This window comes from Canis lupus, chromosome X (assembly GCF_011100685.1).
Source record: "Canis lupus familiaris isolate Mischka breed German Shepherd chromosome X, alternate assembly UU_Cfam_GSD_1.0, whole genome shotgun sequence".
NCBI lineage: Eukaryota > Metazoa > Chordata > Mammalia > Carnivora > Canidae > Canis > Canis lupus.
Genome location: NC_049260.1, coordinates 97,289,434 through 97,311,191, shown reverse-complemented (window position 1 = coordinate 97,311,191; position 21,758 = coordinate 97,289,434). Strand labels below are relative to the sequence as shown.

General features: G+C 36.7%; 1 protein-coding gene across 1 annotated transcript in view; it reads left to right on the top strand.

Annotated features, from left to right (window-relative positions):
* The window catches only part of TENM1 (teneurin transmembrane protein 1), a 790,607-nt gene that overhangs the window by 9,406 nt on the left and 759,443 nt on the right, over positions 1 to 21,758 (top strand). Inside the window, exon 2 of the mRNA XM_038588255.1 lies at positions 6,412 to 6,478. The gene's annotated coding sequence lies outside the window, so the exon portion shown is untranslated. The remainder of the gene's footprint in view (positions 1 to 6,411; positions 6,479 to 21,758) is intronic.

Genomic DNA, 21,758 nt, shown 5'->3' with positions numbered 1-21,758 from the left:
TAATGGAGAATACCAACCCAGGATAGTAGAGTTTCATTTTATTTTCTATCCAGATTGGGGAATGGGGTTGGGGCTAATGTCTATTTTATATCTTTCTATGTGCCTGACACACAGAAGATGCTTAGTAGATATTTGGTAAGTGAATGAATGTATTAAGATTTTCCTCCATGGAGAGTTGTACTGGAGAATGGTGGTTTTTCTGCTGTTTATCCAAAATCATACAATGTAGTATGTTGTAGCAGAGTCTATAGAATTAGATGAGGGGCTTTAAAGTGAGGGGACAGGTCACCAACTTTGGTTTTTTAGAAAGATGACACCTATATGAAGAATGGATTAAAGTGGATTAAGAGTAGTAGCAGTGAGACATCGAGAGACTATGTTGTAACTGTGAGCAGTTATGAGGATATGAACTAAGGCAGTGACAGTAAGGATGGGGGTGGGGAATTCGAGAGCCATTCATAAAGTAGCCTTAGTGGGACTTGGAAAATGAAAATATTTAGAGGGTGAAGGAGGAGTGACTTTGAGACTTTGGCTTGGGAAATTAGGTAATGCCATTAAGCAATATAGGGAACATAGAAGAAAAAGTCAGTTTTTGTGGGGATAACGAGGTCATGTTTGGATTTATTTAATGTAAGACACCATCTAGACATCCAGATGGAGATGGTTTGTAACAGATGGAAATTACAGATCTGAAGATGAGGTCTGGAGGTAGATATTTGTGTGTCATTGGTCAATGTAGTAGTTGAAATCATAGGAATAGGAAGGGAAGTTCTCCTAGGGAGAGGGCATATAGAGTAAGAAGAGTAGCAAGGGTGAAATCTTGAGAAACACTCAAGAGGTTGGTGAAATAAAAGAAGCCTTCAAAAGAAAACAAGTCAGATTAAGGTCAGAGAGGTAAGAGGCAAACCAGAAAATAATGAAGTAGAAGCTAGGGGAGGGAAGGATTTTATTTTTTATTTTTTAAAAGATTTTATTTATTTATTCATTCATGAGAGACACAGAGAGAGAGAGAGAGGGGCAGAGACACAGGCAGAGAGAGAAGCAGGCTCCATGCAGGGAGCCTGATGTGGGACTCGATTCCGGGACTCCAGAATCACGCCCAGGGCCAAAGGCAGGCGCTCAACCGCTGAGGTACCCAGGCGTCCCAGGCTGGATTATAAATCCCATCTAGACAAATGCATGAAAAGATTATTCACACAAGGAAATAAAAATGGCCAATAAACGTGAAAAAGGGTGATCAATAATAAAAATAAACATGAATTAGAAACAAAAACAAGGGATTTTTTGTTGGTTTTGTAGGATAATGCTCAGTGCACTTGCTCAAGTCCCATATCTTAGAGTCCTTGATTCATCTTTTTTCACACCTGGCCTCCAATCAATTAACAAATGTTGGTGACTGTACCTTCAGACTATGTCCTGTCTGAAACATTTTATATTCCTTCATTATTAATACCTTAGACCTAACAACTATCATCTCTCACCTAGAATACTGAAATAGCCTCCTAATTATGCCCTTACCTACATTTTTGGCCTCTGTAGTTTTCCACATAACAACCAGGGTCATCCTTTTATTTTTTTTTAAGATTTTATTTATTTATTTGAGAGAGAGTGAGCAAGAGAGAGAAAAAACAAGAAGGGGGGAGGGAGAAGCAGACTCAACACTGAGCAGGGAGCCTGATGTGGGGCTTGATCCCAGGACCCTGAGATCATGAACTGAGCTGAAGGCAGAAGCTTGACCAGTTGAGCCACTCAGGCACCCCAGGGTGATCTTTTTAAAATATAAATAAGATCTTGTGATTTTCTCACTCTTTGATCTCCAATGGCTGCCTTCTTCTCACACTTAAAATACAATTTAAAAAATAATTTTAAATTGTTTACTATTGCCTACAAGGCCCTATATAATTTGGTGTCTGTTGGGCCTTTCATCTTACTATTTTATCTGTCAAACTTTGGTCATAACATTCTAGCTACACTGTCCTCCATTTTGTTCCTTTAACATGCCATGCATTTTTATTTCTCAAGGCCTTTGCAGTTGCCATTTCCACTGCCTGAAATGAATTTTCTCCAAGATTTCTGTAAGCTTACTTTCCTGCTTCATTCAGATCTTTGATCAAATATTCCTTAACCATAGAAGCCTTCTTGGCCATTCTATGTAATGAGTCCTGTCATGATTCTTCATTTTCTTTGCCTTTATACACTTCTATTTTCCTCTTATTACTCATCACTACCTGACATCACACTGTATTTTTGTTTATGATTTATCAAATCTACTAGCATATTAGCTCTATGAGGGTATGGGCTTTGTGTCTGTTTTCTTCACTACTGCATCCATATCACCTAGCATAGTGCCTGGTACATAGTAGGTATTTAATAAGTAGTGATTGAATAAATGCATGAATATAAGGACATGATGAAATGTTAGTTGGTATAGATTTGGCAGTTTGAAGCAAAAGCCTTAAAAATGCTTATATCCATTTGACCCAGTAATTCTACTTCTGGGAATTTTTCCTAAAGAAATAATGCAAAGTGCAGAGAAAGCTTTATTTGCAAAGATTTTCACCAGAAATTATTTGTAATAGTTGGAAAAATGAAGGAACCTAAATGTTCAGCAAGGGAATTGCTAAGTGATTTATGGTACATCTAGACAATGTAATATTTTATGGCCATTAAAGATGATGTTTACAAATATTTTACGATAAAAGGAAAATGTTTATGTAAGAAAGAAAAAAAAGACTGGAAAATCAAGCACAAAAGTGATTATGTGTCTTTGGAGGAGATGGGTATTAGGTGATTCTTTTTCCTTTATACCTTCTGTATTCCCAGATTTTCTACATTAAGTCTGTATAGCTTTCATTGCCAAAAAATACATTTACAAAACAAAGAGGAAACAAAAACCACAAAAATAAATATTGCCACCTTAGATAGAGGTAAGGTTTAGGTCATAAATAACAAAGAGGATAAACCTGTTCTTCTTGAGAGTGCTAGAGGGAGAGGAATATACCAATTGTTACTGGGACCAGCTGTTCTCTGGCTGCTTTGTTTTGAAGAGATCTACAGACAGGGAAAATAATTGAGATCCACTGATCCAATCTAGTTTTAGTCATTGGAGAACCAAGAAGCGCTGAGTTTATCCTGTCAGAATTTGAACAGGATGTTCAAGGGAGATTAGGCAAGTTAAGACTTCTTCATATTGCTGTGGAAACCATCAGCAATTTGCTTCATGTAAAACAGGAGTGATTACTCACTATATTTCTTCATGTCATGTAGTAAAAACAATTATGTGAAGTTAGACTATAGATTGCTTGGCTATTCAGCCACAGTCACCTCTAATGGAAAAGAAGAAAAATAGCATTGACAAGTTTTGGCAGGTCTCATCATTAGAAATGCCCATATTGCCAGAAAGAAAAGAAGCTGCAGCCAATAATGTAAACCTAGAAGTTCTCTAGACCCTGAGGAAGAAAGTGACGATACAGAGTGTTGCGGCATTAATTGTCTGAGAGCACTGATCATTGTAATGGGGAAACCGTCTCTGTTATTAACGCAGTTGTTTTCTACAAGGTCTTTGAGTAAACGTCCCATTAGAAAAATAGCATTAGGGCTTTCAAAGTATGTGTAGCAATATATAAAGATATACGCATTAGTAAAATAAAGTGCGACCTATATGCAGCCCAAAGTCCCTTGAAAATAGAAAGTGTTAATAACTTGTTATAGTTATAATTAGTATATAATTGAATAATTATTGAAAACAAGTAAAAAATGGCCCGTTTCCTAAACAAATAAAAATTATACTTTTGAAATCCATCTGAGAAAGATATTCATCCCTACACACATATATTTATATTTTGATATATATGTATTTTTATATATGTATGTATTTTTTGAACCAGACTCTTAGACCATTCTTCTGTTCCTTCACCTTCATCTTATTCACTTCCTCTCCACATCCAATCTCAGATGATGGTTTTGTTTTAAGAGGCTGAGAACTGAAGGATGTAGAATATTATTCTCTACATAGGACCAAACAAGAGGCAGTAGCACTAATTAAAGTGTGGGTTAGATGAACTCTTAATGAGCTATTCAGATTTGACTTTAGGACCCTGCTTGCAGGCTCTAGCCTATCTCCAAAACCAATAGTCAGTACTGTGAGATGCATTTCTAACATTTGTGTATCCTACTGCTTTTGCCTCTGGTTTGCATTACTTGGTTGCATTCAATGATGGTCCTGTCAAGAATTCTTTTTTTTTTTTTCCTAAAGAGTAGCTAGCCCACATGAAGTATTAAGACAGTCAGTGGTTTCTTTTTTGGAAATGAATTCTTGAGTGAAATACAGAGGTTAAAGGTGAAGGAAGTGGTACATGTTTGAACTGGTAAGTGACGGCATAATAACCTGGGGTATCTTATATAGATCCATGTATGAACTGGCCTTTTCTAGTCATAAATGGGGAGCTATCTTCCTGAAGGCTTCAGTTTGAAGGCAGTTGAGAAGTAAGCAGAAAAGAGCTAAATCATTTCAAAGCCCTTGCTTCTCAGTCCTCTGTGTATGTCACCAAGGCAAAATGCTGCATATAGGGCAGTTTATTTTTTAAAGTACTTTTTGCTAACCTCCTTGCAGAATCAGCCTGATGGGTATGAAGCCAATTTCTACAGACTTGCTCTGGTACATGTGGCAGAAGAGCCAGAAATACTTTTTTGTAGTTTAGATGTAAGTACTTCCTGAAATGTCTTCCCTTGAAAGATTCTAACTTAGCACTATTATGGAACCACATGAACACTTGAGCAGAACTATGTTTTTTTTGAGCAACCATTAATGGTGATGAAAAATGCACGTCAGGCAATTAGATTGCAACTAATCAAGAGCAGCACTTCAGTCTATTATGATTTATATATAGTATATTGGATATTGAGATCATTAGTAATAATATAATGTTCTATTATTATCATTACAAGGTCACATTGATGATCTTTGTCAAAGGTGACAATAATGCTATTGACTTACATTTTAAAAAATTGCATTTAGATATTTTCTTCTGCCTTGATTTGCTGTGCAGAAATTTTTAATTGTTTGCCCTTATTACTGAGATTTTGCCTCAATATAAAAAGAATAAGTTTTGGGATTACTTGATTGATAAATTGGGGCCATAAGGTTAATTGAGTGCCAATCATAAAATATTGGAATACTAAAGTTTGTTTTCCCTTTTATTTTAGTTCAACACGCTGCCTTTTCTAAAATGAATTTTTTGAGACTTTTTTTGGTTTGTTTTATTTCTTTTTAATTTAAATTCCAGTTACCTAACATGCAATGTAATATTACAGTGTAATATTATTTTCAGGTGTACAATATAGTGATTCAACACTTCCATGCAACACCTAGTGCTCATCACAAGTGTCCTCCTTAATCCCCATCCCCTATTTCTTCCATCCTCCCGTCCACCTGAAATAGATTTTTGAAGAATTTAAAGCATAGCTTTTCTATATATGAGTGATATATGTTCATTATAGAAAAAGAAAATACAGATACACAAAAAATGAAAAGAAAATGTATTTTACATACATATATGTCTTTTTAAAAGCTAGACTCATGTAATTACTTTATAATGTGCTTTTTTATTTATCAATATACTGTTAACATTTCTGTGTCAATGAAATATGTATACACACATACATACGTGTACATATGTAGAGAGAGAGACATATGTCTCTCAAGTCAGGCGATATAGTAGGAATTTTGATAGGAAATATTTCCTGCCCCTTTGCCTAGTACCAAGTGTGGCCTATGGAGAAATATAGTTAATGTTATAACTATCATGAAGGAAGTCATGTGGGACATTAGACAAATGACTGAACTGAAAGTGAAGGGACCTAGATTCTAGTCCTGGCTCTGCCACTAACCACATATGTGACTTTGTGCAAGCCATTTAAGCTCTCAGTCTGTTTCTTTAGGTTTGTTTTGAGGATTAAATGAAATATGTATATGAAGGTTTCTGGTGAACTATAAAGAACTATTTTAGTATAAGAAATTTAAATTACTACAAATTATTTCTATTGGTGAAGACTCCTTGAAATTGTGGGCATTTCATCTCAAAATGAGTGGTATATTGAACAATAATTGAATACTATTAAATTGGGGCTGTCTTGTGGGTGAGAATCCCATAGCCCTCTAGGTATACTCATTGTTAATTTTAAAATTCTTAGCTATATAGTTAATATGATTGTTTGAAGTTTCAAGCAGACCTTTTAGGAGACTGACCCCATTATTCCTTGTGAATTGCAAAATGAAGTCTTATGTTCACAACCCCCATGCCTCCTCCCACCCCAACCCCTCATGCATCTCTTCCTTTCCCTCATAGAAGGATTGCTTTGGACCTGCTTGTACATATGTTTGAAGGATAATTTGGCCTAATTTGTTTACAGGAATTACAAGAGTGACCTTTATTCAGCTGTCTCCTTTCTGATTCCCATAACTTCTGGATCTATCGAGGTATGTGCATTCTACACTGAAATTTACTTGGGGAATTGAACACTTTGTTGTATAATGTGAAAAGAACGGAATGTTTCAGATATAATCAGTTCTATTCATTGAGTGTCATGTAAATGAAATACATTTTTTTAAACCTTTAAAAACCTATTTGGCCATGGTATAGATAAGTGTGTGTCTGTACTCCATAATTGTTAGTCTTTGCAAAATCAAATATGCAAGCTGTCCTACATATTTGAATGATCCTGTGACCTTTTCTGTAGACAGCTGCTAAAACTAAGAGACTCCTTTCCTAAGGGAAATATCTGCAAAGTACAAGGGAAGACAGTGGCCAGTAAGGATGTTTGAGAACCAATGGTTTGAGAACCATTTAATAGTTCTCACTGACGGCAAATAAGCATGGCATTTTTCCATATCAATGGAAAAAAATTCATTCAGAGAATTTTACTGACAAAACAAATATTTGCCTCCTGAAATGAATCTTTTAATTTTTTAGGAAAGTCTCAAGTAAAATATCTGTATTGATGTGGTATTGCATTCATTTATTTACCTTTCCATCCTTCCTTTCATCCATCCATCTACCAGTTTATATGCTCAATAAATACTTATTGCCCAACTACTGGGCAAAAGTTATTGTGCTTTTTATTTTGGTAAATGTGCCAAAATAGATAGAACTCACCTGGAATATTGAGAAAGCAATTGCTTTCTCTATTCAGTCCTCTGGTAGATGGAATATGTGAAAAAATGTGGCAAGATGGGGGAGACTTAGATTAATTAAAATCTACAGTTACCTGAAGGACTTCCCTCATTGGCCTTCATTCTTATTAAAAATATTGGTCAGTGTTCAGTACTTAGTAAGAAATAGAGAATATTATTTTTTCCTTTGCTACTAATATTTGATAGTGCTACACATTATTATTCAAATAAGATTACTCATCCCAACTTGTAAAAAAAATAAATAGAATGATCTGAATTTGTGATAAGTCTGTGGAGTCACTTGATGCTTTCTCTAAAGTATGTAAACAATGAAGTTATATAAAAATGAAATTGTTAAAATCTTGCAATTTGCTTGTCAATTGAAAAATACAGCACAAATACGTTAAGGGTTTTTTTTTTTTTAATTGGGTTCCAGTTAATTGGAATTAGTCTGTAAAGGGAATTTTAAGTGGATTTGTCAGTTTTTTAAACTATGCATATAGTTCCATTTGCCATTCTTCTTGAGGTACTGCCTTTAGGGAATACTATAGCCAAAAAGTTGCAATCGCTATAGGGAAAAAAAGTATCAGAAAATAAAATGACAGATTAAAAATGAAACTTACTGAGGAAGTAAGATGAGATTTCTGCATTTTGTGTCATTTGTGGAAATAATGTTCTTAATTTGGGAATTGTAAGTCTGCCAGTTGTGTAATATTAACTGAGAGGTATTTTTTCATACTTAAGAAGACTTAAGTGTGTGAAAAATGAGTCTTCCTAACCTTAGGTGATTGAGTAGATCAGAATGGAGGAAAAATGCCTAACAGGCCAAAAGAATGCACACTTATGAAAATAATTGGCACTAAATATTTAAAAGGTTCAGAGAGCAGCTAGTTTTCCTCCCTTAGAGAGACAACATGGTATATGCTAGAAGAGCCTGTGCCTGTTAATCAGAAAATCTGGGCACTGCTCCTGGTCTTAGAATACTGCTGATATGGTCCTCCTCAGGTCATTTTCCACTCTGAGCCTTGGTTTTCTAGTATCTATAATAAAAACTTTGGATAGCTCTAATCTCAGTGTATGATTTTTAGAAAGTTAAGGATTCTTCTCAAGTGTGCAAAATGGAATCAAGATTGGCCATTAAGCTGGAATACACATACCAGTTGTTGTTAAAAAAGATTGCTGCTTGTTTAAGTGTCTTAGTGCATTAGTAATAGGGCTTTATTTATGTTTTATGTTAAAATAATTTTGTGTCCTAACACCACTGCCCCCCCACCACGTACACACCAGTATTGGCATTATAATATATAGAGTCAAGTAGAAATTCAGTTAGTAGTCTTATTTTTCTCCTCGATAAAAATGCTTAACTTTGGAATGCTGATGTGTTGCTCTTCTGTAAATCTCTTGAAATTCAGCAAAACTGTATATTTCCTCCCTCTTGCAAGGTGGTCATTCAAGGTCAAGCATCTCTCTGTAACTTGGAATCAGCCAAGTGCATAACCTGATGAGTTCAGACTCCAATGCTTTCAATCTGGCACCCTTCATGAGCATTGAGTTCATAGTAAAGCATTTAAAATATATTCTTCTTCATCTACATATCACAGCAATAACAACCTAGGCACAGGACAGTGCCTGGGAGCAAATAACCACTTGGAGTTAATGATCTGAGGGGCAGCTGAAGGACCATTGACTCTTCCTAGTCAGTCCTTCATCCCTATAAAATGTCTATTCCTGAGATGGCAAGCCTTCAATAATTTTTCTGTCTCACATTAGATTGACTGGTGGCCATAAATAATAGCGTTTAATACATAATAATGAGATGTGGAAATGCAATAAAATATCAACAATTCTAGTACCTTACAGAGATGGCTATTCTGATCAAACCCAAAAGAAAGAGTGGTAAATAAACTTCATGAATCATAATATTTTAGAAGTGACTTTCCCCTTATTGATTTGAAATGAGATATAAGAATTCATATGGTTTAGGGGAGCAGTTCTCTTTTCTTTTTTGTTTCTTATTCCACTGACGAATGATCCAATATTAGAAATAATAAAAAATGCCTCTGACCTGCATTTTAAATGGATTTTTAAAATAGTTTATGTTCAGCTTCCCCCTCCCTTTTTGGCACTAGATTCAGCTTTTGAGATATGTATAGCTTTGAAATAATTAGCAAACACAATTCTACATTTTTTTTTTTTAGTGGAAGAAGCATTTTTCACTGATTTACTACTGTGACAAACAAAAATTTCTGCAGTGTGCCAGGCATGGTACTAGGTGCTGGGGAAACAAAAACCAATAGGAGACATAGTCCCCAATCACAATCTCATGGTAGAGAGGTGAGGCCTGACTTGTACACAGAGAAATAAAATAACCAATTGTTATAGGTGTGGAATGCATATGAATTTATTTGCTCATGGCACTCATATATATTTTAATTAAAAATATTCACATATTGGAACCTACTTAATATATATAATCTCAAATAGCTCCCTACTCACAAAGTCTTTAGGAATCACTGGTCATGATAGACAGAGTGGCTCCCCGAAGATGTCTATGTACTAATCCCTGGAACCTGTGACTATGTTGCATCACATAAAGGGGAATTAAGATTGAAGATGGAATTAAGGTTGCTATTTAAAAAAAAAAAAAAGGTTGCTATTTACCTGACCTTAAATTAGGAAGATTATCCTGGTTAACTGGGTGAACTCATTATGATCACAAGGGGTCTTAAAAGTCTAAGAGGGAGGCTAAAGAGAGAGGACCAGAGAGATGACAGCTTGAGAAGAGCTTGGGCCAACATTGCTGGCTTTGAAGACAGTGGCCACAAGCTAAGGAATGGAGGTAGCCTCTTGAAGCTGGAAAGAGTAAGGAAAAGGATTATCCCCCACAGCCTCTAGAAGGGAGTGTAACCCTGCCAACACTTTTACTGTAGTCCAGCAAGATCCATTTCAGACTTCTGACTTCCAGAACTGTAAGATAAATCTGTGTTGTTTTATGCCACCAAGTCTGTGGTAGTTTATTATAGTGGCAATAGAGGACTAGTACACTGAGGTTTACCTGGTTCAGAAAATTTGCAGTAAAATCTCTAGTTAGCAGTCATGATTGCTGAAGGGCATGGTTTATTATGATCTTGGTGCACAGGGATATTTGACTAGGGACCATTTTTCCCCTGGATATGCATTATCAGGCCCCTCCTTTAGAAGTACAACCATTTATGAGATCTCTAAAATCCTACTGACAGTCTCAAGGAGAATATAGCCCTCTTTCTCTCTCCTAATATGGACCAATTAGGTCCCTTTATTTCCATCCCCTTGTCCCCCATACCTCTGCCTTGATGTCTAGGATGCAAAGTTCATGGATAGGTGAAAAGTAGAAAATTATCTTTCTTTCATGTGACCTACAGCAACAAGAAAGATATAGGCACTACTATCCTAATAAATTATCCTGACATGGGTTTTATGACAAGTATAAAGTTGGGAATTGAATATAGTATGAAACAGGAGTCTCAAGCTAGTGGCATACTACTCAGGATCAGTCCTCAGATTTGTTTTGTTTACAACCCAGGACTCTTCTTTTCTTCTCTTTCCTCCCTTCTCCTTCCTTTTTTTTAATGCTTATAGCTTGAGTGTACCCTGTTTCATTCCCTGTGTCTGTTACCCCCTTCTATCTTATTCTTTGCTTACCTAACTCATGTGTTATGATCCTGGGCCCTATGCTATAGAGGTTCAGTGCATATGCTTTGAGGTGTAAGTAGATAAGATGATCCAATTCTGCCACATATTTGTACAACTTGGACAAGTAGATTAAATATAATCTTTCTAAACTTTAGTCCCCTCATCTTTAAAATGGGAATTATAACACTTATCATGATGAGCACTGAGTAATATATAGAATTGTTGAATCATTATATTGTACACCTGAAACTAATACTGTATGCTGATTATACTTAAATAAAATTAAATAAAATGGGGATAATAATTATACCTCATACTTCGTAAACTTGTGAGGTTTAAGATGGCATTTTGCACAATGATTGCATATAACCTAGTACATGCTCATAAAGATCAGCCATCACTCTCACTACTGTTATTGCCACAGTGAGAGCCGAGAGAGAAATTGCATCTAGTAGAAGAATGAGAATCAGGCATCTGAGAAGGCTTCATGTAGAAGGGAATGCTAGTATATTAGAGCCATTCTATAAGTGTGGACTGATAGGGGCTAGGAAACAGCAGTATAATCTGACGAACAAAAGGCAAAGATGGGCAGATGTTCTTAGCAAAAGAAGCAGTGGCACAGAAACATCCAATAGTCCTGGCCCCTTAGAGGAGCTATAGTCTTTCTATATAGGTAAAGGGTGATGTGGATGGTAAGTGTGAGAAAAGATGAGCCTGATGAAGAGGAACTTCTACTTCAAAGGAACATCTCCTTTCTCTTGCTGACCAGTGGTTTTATAAAGCTACTTGTAAAATTTTAAGTTTGGTTTACTACCCACTGAGCCTCTGTATTGCCTGAGAGCAACCTTGAAACTCACTTAGAGACTCAGTTTAAAAACCACTTCTAGGGGCACCTGGGTGGCTCAGTGGTTGAGCATCTGCCTTTGGCTCAGGTCATGATCCCGGGGTCCTGGGATCGGGTCCTGCATTGCGTTCCCATTGGGAAGCCTGCTTCTCCCTCTGCCTATGTCTCTGTCCCTCTCTGTGTGTCTCTCATGAATAAATAATAATTTAAAAATAAAAATAAAAACCATTTCTATAGGCATGGAGGAACTAGGAAAACATTTTAATAATCACATTTGTGATGTAGAAGGGTCACTCTGACTGGATGATGGGCACCGAGGAGGGCACTTGATGGGATGAGCACTGTGTGTTATACTATATGTTGGCAAATTGAAGTTCAATAAAACACACACACACACACACACACATAGACACATATCTTTTATATATATATAATAAAGAAGGTTCACTCTGGTGATAGTATAAAGGATAGATTGGAGCATGTAATATTGAAGGCCAGGGAACCAATTAAGAGACTGTTGCCATAGGCCAGATAAGAGATGATGAGGGTGGCATCCCATCCATCCAGGTGGCAGTTGACAATGAGAATAATGGTAGATGGATTTGAAGAATGATTCTCAAATTTGAGTGTGTATCAGAATCACTTGGAGGGCTTAAGTTGCAGATTGCTAGACCCTTCCCCCAAGTTTCTGTTTCAGTTGGTCTGTGGTGGGGCCAAAGAATTTGCATTTCTTTTTTTTTTAAGATTCTAAAAATGTATGTATGTATGTATGTATGTATTTAGACAGGGAGAGGATGAGGAGGGGGGGCATGCAGAAAGAGAGGGAGAAAGAATCCCAAGTAGACTCTGCTCTGAGCACAGAGCCCAATGTAGGACTGGATCCTAGGACCCTGAGATCATGACCTGAGCCAAAATCAAAAGTTGGACACTTAACTGACTGAGCCACCCAGGTGCCCCAAGAATTTGCATTTCTAACAACTTTCCAGGGGATACTGATGCCATTGATCCAGGGACTATACTTTGAGAACCATGAGATTTGACATATGCTAATAGGTGTGAGTCACTCATATGTAAGAAGTGAGAGAAAGATTCCTGGCTTGGGAGACTGGGTAGATGGTAATACCACTCAGTATTACTGAGATCAAGTTGAAACTGAGTTGAAAAAATTTCTCATGACCCTAGCTAAAAATCAGCTAAAAATCTTTAAACACAGTTTGTAATCAGATCCTGGGCCCTTTTCTGGATCTTTTGACCCTGTTCTTTTGTAGTGGTTTCTTCCACTCCCTCCTCAACCCTACCCCTACCCCACTCCCATTCATCTGCTTTGGTAGCATTCACTTTCAGGGAGTGAAAGTAAAGGTTTTGGCCTTGGTGGTGGGCAAATGGGGGCCATAGGTAAGGATAATGAGTTCCATTTTATACCTGTTGAGTTTGGGGAGCATATGGAACATCTAAATGAGAAAATCTCAAAAAAATAACTTAGGCTTTAGTTTTTGTTTATTCTTCATTTAAGAAAAGTTTATCTCCTTATTTCAGTTTGGTCATCATTTTCTGTTTATGAAAAATCAGAATAGTCAAGATATAGGTCCAGATGTCATTAGATTGAGTTTTTAGTGTATTTGCAGTCAATCCTTTAAGGATTTCTGAGTGTTAAATTTTCTCATGGCTGACAATCATCCTTTTTATAGTATAGATCAGTGAATCCAAAACATGTTCATTTTAAAATTCCCCTTGAACATTCCAGTGACCTAGCTTTCTCTACCACTTCACCAAAAAGAAGAATCAAAGTATGACAGAATATCCATGCTGTTAAGTAGGGGAGAGTAAGAGTATCATGTAGGTTTGCCCGTTTTTCTTTTTTTCTTTTCTTTTTTTGTGTGTGGCCTATTTCAGTAATGGTCAGATTTTCCACCAAAGCTATAAGCCATGTCTCTAAGTTTGAGAGTAGGCAAAGAAAAGATCTTCCAACAGGATAAAGTACCTACATGCAGTGGTAAGATGAAGAATAAAACAGGGCCTCTTGGGACGCCCAGGTGGCTCAGTGGTTGGGCGTCTGCCTTCGGCCCAGGGCATGGTCCTGATGTTCCAGGATTGAGTCCCATGTCAGGCTGCTGCGGCGGGCCTGCTTCTCCCTCTGCCTGTGTCTCTGCCTCTCTCTCTCTCTCTGTGTCTCTCATGAATAAATAAATAAAATCTTAAAAAAAGAAACCAGGGCCTCTTAGCCTTTAGAGGAGCAGTAGAAGTGGATACTAAGCAAGAAGAATTAAATTGATAGACTTGATTTTGTTGTGAGAGGTCAGTTGTACAGATTAAGCTGAACTTTTCTGACATATGATATATCCTTACAGATTAGGTGATAGATTGATAGATCAATAGATCAGCAGATCAATAATCAATAGATTAATAGATTGATGGGAAGATATGGATTCTCAATTAACTTGTCAGCTTATACTTCCATGAAACAGTAGTATCATCCTTAATACATGGGCAGAAATATGGTAAGATGATCAATTATAACCATTCACTGCCATAAACTTCCTTGAAAAGATGCATTTAACTGTGCCATCATTCTCTTTTGGATTCTACTGATCTTAGTGAGTGATTACATACTTGTGTTTTGTGGATAGGACAACCATTCATACATTTCCATCTGCAAGACACATAATGAATCTTAACTTGTAGATTGCATTCATTTTCTTGTAGCATTTAGCTCTGATCTTTTAAGGAAAATGGAAGCATTGCTCAGTTGATACTTATTCCTCTACCTTAGGGGAAAAAGAACACAGAAAACAACCATAAAACTGAGAACAAAGCCTCAGGCTTTTGCTAAATGTTTATAGATAAGCCATAATCTGAAATGCATACATATTTGCCAACAAGTTGTCCCACGTTAGATGTTTAGGAAATGGGTTCAGAGTTAATAGAAATGGCTCTTGTGGCTTTTGGAAGATCTCTCTGAGCAGATCTTCTTTAGGGGTGTTATTTCAACAGGGAATATAGCAAAGCATCTTTTGGGTGAGGCAAAGTCCAGTCTTCCATTTCACCTTAATAAATTTGAAATCACTATTTCTTCAGTCTAACTCACTTCCAAAGTATATTGAGAATGACTATATATTCTTTTTTAAAAAGATAGAAATGAAAAAAAAATAAACAATGACAAAAATTATGAAATAAGTACAAAGCAGTAATGTAATCCTGTGCCATGTAGTACACTATCTGAAGTAGCCAGGATCTTTTCTATAGGATAGATGTTGAATTGGTGACCTTCAAATATTGTCCTATTTTTGCTAGATGTCTGACAAATGTCAGATGAAACTATTCAACTTACATGATTTTAAATGGCTGTTTTCCAAGAACACATCAGTTACCTATTTTATCCCAGATTTATGTGTATAAGAGCCTGCGAACTTCAATTTTGAGAGATACACTTTAACTGACATAGCTGACTATCACATGTGTGATCGATGACTGATTTTGTTCTCCTCTTATGTGCAACATTTCTCACCTGGTTAAATGGGTGGGCATAATTCATAGTGTCTGATGTAAACCTTTAATGAGAAATTAATATAAACAGTACAAGTTTTCAGTGGCCATTGTAATTTTATTTAATTTTACACCCTGCTTTTTCAAAAGCACCTTGATTGATGCGTGAATATTTTGTATACTGTGTATGAACATGTAATAAAAGACGCGCTTATGGGCATGCCCTGATCCAAGCTTACATCTACATACTGTATGATGTGAGCACCATCTATGAATACTACTTTGCACCAAGCTTATAGTTTTTTTTTAAGTTTATAATCGCAAGAGAGCGCGCAAAGTTACTATTCACTTTACTGTTCACAATAGTTTGAGGAGGCAGAGGAAGGAGCTCAAAGAAGACTGGTAATTCTAAGAAAGGCTGATTTCCAGTTAAGTACATTTTCGTAAGTCATTTTGTCATTTGGTAAACACACGATGATTATTCCTTCAGACAGATGAAATATTCATTAGGAAGAGAAGTGAGGAAATCATGGTACTATTAAAGAGTAGCAAGGGAGTGGGAGACCTGTCAAGAACATTCTGACCCCAGAAAAAAGAAATCAGAATTGCCACAGAGAGGGACCACAAGAATGCAAACTTTAAAAAGGTTATTTCCATAAAGTCTGAGGAAATCTTGGCCTCCATTAAGATTTTTGTCCCTGAGAGCCTAAACTGTAAGTATGGTATCTGCTTTGTCTGCAGAATAAAAAAGAAGATCTTCGCTTAATCATTATCCTGGGAGCTGAACATCCTGCTACATTTGAATAAAAATGCCTACTTCATTACTGATGGGAACACAGAGTTCAGTGTACCAAATGATTTACAGTAGAGCTTACTGACAGGGCTACCTTATAAATGAAGAGGCTGTTTAAAGAATGCTAGTTGTTAATGTGTTTACTATCAAAGGACGTCATGTTGACAGTAATGCCCACAAATTCTAAGGAATTAACTAAATGAATGCTGTCTATTAAAAAAAAAACAGTTATGCAATACCTGTAGGTAAAATGGAAAAAGATGACGTAGAAAATAAGACTCTGATGTATCGGCAGTACCATCGTTGTTTTTTTTTTCTCTAGTGAAATCTCTTAAAAGTGATGAGAAACAGAGCTACGAAATAACTGAGCTGCAGAGGACCTTGAGAAATCATTTGCTTTAGGCTTTTGCTTTCAAGAATGTGAATGTCTACACAAAGGGTAAGGGAATCATGTCATCAGCGCTGAGCGTAGAATTCTTTATTTAGCAAATATATATAGCATTTATGTGTCAGGCACTGTTCTCAGTGCTTTATAAATATTAACTGGGCAAATCTGTCACAGCACTGATGTTTCCCCCCTTCTTTCTTTTTCTTTCTCCTTATTTCCTCTTTATATATCTTTTCCTGTTTTCCTTTTCCACTACCAGTTTCGTAGGTTTGCCATTGGCCCTCCTTAGCATTATTCCAGGCTTGTTGGAGCTCTCCAGTATAATGAGGCTACTGAACTCTAGTGTAAGCCCTTTTTTTCCTCATTGCTTTTAAGAATGTCATAGGATTTACGTCAGATTTCTTGTTGAAATCAAAATAGATTATTTTACCATTTTGCCTTCATCTCTGACTTGTCATATTGTCATGAAAGGAAATAAAATTGACCTAGAAAAATTTGATATCTGCGTAGCCTTGATAGTTATTTCTAGTGTTTTAAGATCAATTCTTTAATGATAATACTTTTGGAAAAGACTGGAATTGGAATGGGGATTGCATAGACCATTGCTCAAATAATAATTTCCTATTTAAATTTTCCAGTTTGCCAAACCACATGAGAATCTTCTCTCGCTCTCTCCCCCCGCTCATTCTTGACATTTGGTGAAAGAAGGTGAATATGCTTTCTTCATTTTCTATTTTTTTCCTCTCGTTCTTGGGTTTGTGTTTTTCATTTTATAAATGTTGAAGGTCTTTATAAATGACTTCTTACCTTGTTCTTTCACTTTTCTGTCTAGGGCATAGAGAATCCCATGTGACTGACATACTTATCTTTTAAATAATAGTAGACAATTGGTTTTTAGCTTACTTAAAAAAACTTATATAGACTTTTCTATGTGTTGCTAATTGACATGTGCATGTATGTTTGAGAGAGATCTAGCAAGTTATGAACAATTGCTGTATGCCAAGAACTGTTCCGTTCATTTTAAACCTGGTATCTCACTTAATCCCCACAATAACTTTATGAAGCCTCTACTATTATCATCTTCAGTTTTAAAGTTTAAAAGGACAAGAGAGGTTAAGTAATTTGTCTAAGGTCAGTAAGTTAGTGGCATGGCCAATATTGAAATAAGGTTTGGACTACTATTTTTTTTATATCTCTATTTGTTACTAAATCCATTAAGAGAAGAATCCTGTTTTATTTTTAATCTGACTTGTTTTTATAGTTTTGGTGCCCCAATTTAGGAATTCCTAAGTTAAGCAATGTGAATCCTAGACTGGACTTTCGGATTTGGCAGCAGAATTTCAGACACCTGCACAGAGAGTATTCTTATTGTGGAATACTTCAACTAAAGGATCCTCATGTGACTCCCCTAAAGAATGATTCTAGTAAATATATTCTAAAATATAATCTTGATATGTTTGCAGTAGCCAGGGCGCCTGGGTGGCTCAGTTGGTTAGGCACCCAACTCTTGATTTCAGCTCAGGGCATGATCTCAGGATGGTGAGATCAAGCCCCATATCAGGCTCCATGCTTTTCCCTCTCCCTTTGTTCCCTTTCTCCCTCCCTCCCTCCCTTTCTCTCCCTCTCCCTCTGCCTCTGCCTCCCCCCTCCAAAATTTTTGCAGTATCCAAAACAGATAGATAGATAACGTAGATCAGAGAAACCTTATTTTCTGGTATCCCCTCATCCTGTGCCTGCCCATATCGCCATTCTGAGAACTTGTCTTCTCTTTGTCTGATATCAGTGTTGTTCATTTCCTATGAATCTTCCTTGAGAAAAGAAACTGGAGATTTCTTCCTAGATTATTTTCTGTTTTCTATATTCAAACTGTTTATATACTCAAGATCCACTACTTGTTTTTCACCCTCTACCTTTTCTTTCTTGGGGATTTCATCTATGTTTATGACTTTAACTGGTATTTCTTATATAAATGAATTTTAAAACCTATTTCTTTCACCATAGTCCCATATCTCCAACTTCTTGCCATGTGTATACCCTTGGATATTCTGCTGATACCTGAAATTTGTCACATTTCTAAAGGTGAGCACATCTTCTTTCCATGGTTGGATCCCCTGTCTGCCTTCTCAATTTCTGCCAGGGATACCATCATTATTCCAGCTACCCAGGCTTGAAACCTTGAGTTTTCTTTGCCCTCTTTTTGTACTATGCATTCCATGTATAATCTGTCATCGTGTCCCATCAGTGCTTCATAATGTCTTTTACTTCCCTCCTTTCTCTTCTCTATCACTGCTATGAGCTTTACCTCTAATTTAGACAGTTTAATATCTTCCTCATTAATTCCCTCCTAAAGCTTCGTGTATTTCCTTGCCCACAGCAGGAACCTGGTATATTTTTCTTTGTGATTGATTGAGGAGCAGGTTACCTTCTACCTCCAGCAGCAATGGAGCAAATCACTTTAGGAACTGGATTATCGGAGTCCATCTTTTTCTGCATGTGTGTAGTATCCCTTTTGTAACCAGGTGTATATATTTTTATTAGGGTCAGTGTTATATGCCTGTCTTTCAGGGGCTACTAGGAGGAAAAGGACTTAAATTCATCCTGAATTAATGACTTCCAGGGCTTTAGGAGGACAGTCAGTGCATTTTATCCAGTGAGAGGGAGATAGTAAGCTCCATGATGATGGAGGCTAGATAGAATTTATTTACTGCCAGATCCTAGCACCTAGCTCTGTACCTAGCATGTAGTAGATATTTCCAGATATGCATTGGATGAATTCATGTGTAAATGCAATGATGGTGATAACTATGTTGTCCTAAAACAGGAGAACAAAAGTCTCCTGATGACTTGTCTCATTCTCTCTAAAATATTAGACTGAGAGGATTGTGCCCAACATACTCAGATTTTCCACATAGCCTTATATTTAAGGCAATAATTGGATCGTTAAGTAAAATTTATGTCCATGCTAAATTATGCTTCTTGTGGGATATCATGGCATGATTCTACATGGGCACCACAAATTATATTGATGGGGTGAAATGTGCTTTCATGTCTGTTTGTAAAATGTGGAAGATTATTGAATTACGTTAAGTGTCATGTTTGAGATGAGTTTAGGCTGGTTTCTTTGCGTTTGACACATTTCAGTCTGTCATCCTGTCCTTAGAGATGTTGAAAATTAAATGGGGATACTTAAATAATTTAATTTATAAGCTTGCTTACAGCCATGTGGTTTATCAAGCCAGATGTCGGTAGCTTCACTTTCTTGCAGCTCAGATGCTGCCAGACATAAATTAAAATTGTTTCTGCATGTTGGGGATTAGCATGTAAAAAAGGAAGAAACTTTCTTTCAGATGGCCAATCTCAATGTAGTCTCTGCTGGGCATTGCCATTTTTTTTTAGTCATTGGCAAATTTTGAAAAAAAAAGTATAAGTCATTCATAAAACAAGCTCAATTATATTTCTGGGGAAATCCAGTTCCCTGTGCACATGATGATGTAACTCACTTTATCACACAAAGTCTGTAATAGAAATGTTATTCTAGTTTCATGCCTCCCCCTACCCAGAAGTCGTCTTCTGTTGTTGTTTAAATGCAATAGATTTACTCAAGTTTTTATGGCTATCCTGTCTACATTTCCAGTTTCTCTTTTAAAAATTGGTCTAGACAATGTTTTAGCAGGGTATTTTTCTCAGCAAGAAAGTAAGCATCTAATGGCTGAGTAATATTCCATTGTATACATATACCACATCTTCTTTATCCGTTCATCTTTCGATGGACACTGAGGCTCCTTCCACCATTTAGCTATTGTGGATATTGCTGCTATAAACATTGGGGTGCAGGTGTCTTGCTGTTTCACTGCATCTGTATCTTTGGGGTAAATCGCCAGCAGTGCAATTGCTGGGTCGTAGGACGGCCATTAGAAGTGACAAATACCCACCATTTGTTTCAACGTGGATAGAACTAGAGGGTATTATGCTGAGTGAAGTTAAGTCAATCAGAGAAGGACAAACATTATATGGTCTCATCATTTGGGGAATATTAAAAATAGTGAAAGAGAATAAAGGGGAAAAGGAGAGAAAATGAGTGGGAAATATCAGAGAGGGTGACAGAACATGAGAGACTCCTAACTCTGGGAAACGAACAAGGGGTAAAGGAAGGGGAGGTGGGCAGGGGGCTGGCTGGGGTGACTGAGTGATGGGCACTGAGGGGGGCACTTGACAGAATGAGCACTGGGTGTTATGCTATATGTTGGCAAATCAAACTCCAATAAAAAAATATACAAAAAAAAGAAGTAAGCATCTGAGTTCAACTTCCCCCACAAAAAAAGGAAACAAACTGTCTCTGTGTAATTTAAACGAGGTTGTAGGAGATGACTCCAGCCCATCGGAGCAAGGAAGAATCTCTCCCAGCTCTGTGGAACCTTGAGTAAGTCAGTTACTCTATCTATAGGCTCACTTCTTCTTATATAAAATGAGGAGTTAAGGCTGAATCATCTCTCAGTTTCCTTGCCTGCTCTAGAATTCTTTGAGATGTTTTAAAGTCTTAGCCTTTATTTCAACTCCTTTTGCATTAATAAATTCTTTCCATTCTTTAAGACCCATGAAATATTCCAAGTTGCATGACTCTAAGATGACTGGCCCAATTTTTTGAATTCCTACAGCATTTATTTAGTCAGAATGCAGAGCTTTGCATGTTTGTATAGTCCTACTCTTTTTTGTGCATTAAAATGATCTCCACGACTATCAAGGGTCTTGAATTTAGGAACAGTGTCTTATGCCTCTCCTCTTTCCTTCATTAAATCTATTACATTATGAATTACATAAAATTATTAATTGATTTGGATGAGATGCAAATCGCTTACCACCCGGATTGAAAGAATTTGGCCTGTGAACAAAGAGAGCCTCTTTTCTTGAAAGTGTGATTCATTTGGTAGCTAAAAAAGAGTATAGAGGCCTCCTGTGAAATTATTGCCCTAAAGCCCTTATACTGAAGTAATATCCCAGTCAAAAAGAAATTTTTTTCTGGGTCTTTAGATCTGGGGATTCCATTTGAGAGAAACAAGTCCCTATTTGGCAGAAAAGAGCTATTTTGGTCATCTTTCTTTTCTGGACCTCTAATATCAATTTTCTAATCCAATCCAGCCAACATAAATTGAGCGCACACTATGTGTCATGTACTGTGATATACACTGTGATGGGTTGGAGGAAGATTGGTGTGTGTGAAGATTAATAGGACAGGATTTTTGCCCTTGAGGGGTTCAGAGTATAGAAGTTGGGGTATAATTGACACAAAAAGAAACAAATGAAACTCCCTACAATATAATATAATAAGAACAGTAATAGAGGTATATATGAAGTGATATGGAACCAGAGACAAGGAAGCTCCTGACTGTATCTCATGTTTTATGTCTAG